The following is a 1,787-nucleotide window of genomic DNA, read 5'->3' on the forward strand; positions in this document are numbered from 1 at the left end:
GCATTCAAATGCTACTCTCTACCTCTTGGCATACCTCAGCCTCCAGGTGCCCCCCTCAAAGGTGCCGCCTTTTATCTGTCTTAGGTGTGGCAGCTGAGGTCCTACGTGGCAGTCATTGATTGAATAATTCTACACAGGCCCATTACTGGGTAGAACAGGGAGAGAAAGCTCCGCCTCCCTCCATGCTCCACCTATAGGCCCGCAATCACCTGCTCTCAAGTAAAGCCCATCAGTGCCTTCGCAAAGTCTCTTTCCTGTTGTTCATGGCATCAGTAACAGTCACTAAAAAGGCAGATTTTTGTGGGCTCACCACAGAGAGGGCTATTTGAGTGCCTTCGTTCCAGTACTGAAGAATTTCCCCTTGATGCAAAGTTGATTAGGTAAGCATTGGAGGCCCACTAAGAGTGGGGAGATGAGTTTAGAATGATTTTTAAAGAAAAATGATTTGGGCAGCAGAGTGACTTATGGACTAGAGGGGGAGAGGCGGGAGACAGAGAGATCAGTGAGGAGGCTTATGCAGTAATTGAAATTGGTAATGCCAAGTGCTTGAATGCCCCTCTCAGGGTCTCACTTGGAGAGTTTCCAGTACTCTCCCAGTCTCGGGTATGGGTGGGAGAGTCAAGCAGAGGTCTACCCATTCCATTCCTAGCTTGGGCAATGGCTAGCGAGTGGAAGACAATTTGCTAGAAGTCAAAACTCACCCATGCTGGGCAGCAGCGGCCTGGAAGAGAGTCGAAGGCTTAGACTAGAGTTTACTGTGTGGAAGGTGGCAACGGTAAACCACTTCTCTATCTTTACCAAGAAAACTCTACGGATATACTACCAGAACAATTGCAGATGGAGAGCAGGTACTTCTGGGAGAGATGTGTCCATGGTGTCGCTATGGGTCAGAAACAACTCAGTGGCATAAGACGAGACAAGACAAGTGCTTGAACAAGAGGAGTAGCAGTTTGGATAGAGAGGAAGGAGTAAATTCTGCAGATTTGTGAAAACAGAGTTGACAAGATTTAGTGACTGAGATATGGGTTGAAGCAGCTGAGATATGGGTTGAAGGAGAGAGATGAGTCAAGAATCAGTCAGTCAATCAGTGGCATTTTTTAAGCACTTACTGTGTGCAGAGCACTATAAGAAACCCTTTTCTTATCCAAGTCCCTTCTCATTCACATTCCATTTAATTAATCAATGGTATTTATTGAGTGCTTACTGTGTGCAGAGTACTGTATTAAGTGCTTGGGAAAATATAGTGAAATACAGTTAGTAGAAATGAGCCCTGCCTATAAGGAACATACAGTGTATGGGGAGACAGATATTAAAACAAATTACCCAATAGGGAAGAACGATGGTACTGTCAACAGTAAGAAGAAAGTTACAGGGAGGAGAGAATTGGTGAGGGAAGATGAGAAGTTCAATTTTGGGGTGGAAAGTTAGGAGGCATGAAATAGAGGAAGAGATAGTGAAACAGAATAAGAAGGAAAGGGCAGAGACAAAGGAATGGAACCAGTTAAGAACTGTCAATAAAATCAGTGGTATGCAGAGTGGAAAGAGCATAGGACTGGGAGTAAGGAGTCCTGAGTTCTAAACTTTGCTCTACCACTTATCTACTGTGTGACCTTGGACAAGTCACATAATTTCCCTGTGCCTCAGTTTCCTCACCTGTAAAATGGGAAGTAAATACATACTCTCCCTCAGACTCAGACCTGTGAACCCAATGTGGGGCAGGGACTGTTCTACTTGGTTATCTTGTACCCCTACCCCAATGTTAGAACAGTGCTTGTTGGCTAAATGGA

The 1,787-nt window shown here is 44.9% G+C and overlaps 1 non-coding gene across 1 annotated transcript; it reads left to right on the forward strand.

Annotated features, from left to right (window-relative positions):
- Positions 1-553: 553 nt before the first annotated feature.
- Positions 554-691, forward strand: LOC114811747. The gene has a single exon (XR_003759443.1). It is a non-coding gene; the product is annotated as a small nucleolar RNA SNORA7 (small nucleolar RNA).
- Positions 692-1,787: the final 1,096 nt, after the last annotated feature.

Source organism: Ornithorhynchus anatinus, chromosome 4 (genome assembly GCF_004115215.2).
Source record: "Ornithorhynchus anatinus isolate Pmale09 chromosome 4, mOrnAna1.pri.v4, whole genome shotgun sequence".
Classification (NCBI taxonomy): Eukaryota; Metazoa; Chordata; class Mammalia; order Monotremata; family Ornithorhynchidae; genus Ornithorhynchus; species Ornithorhynchus anatinus.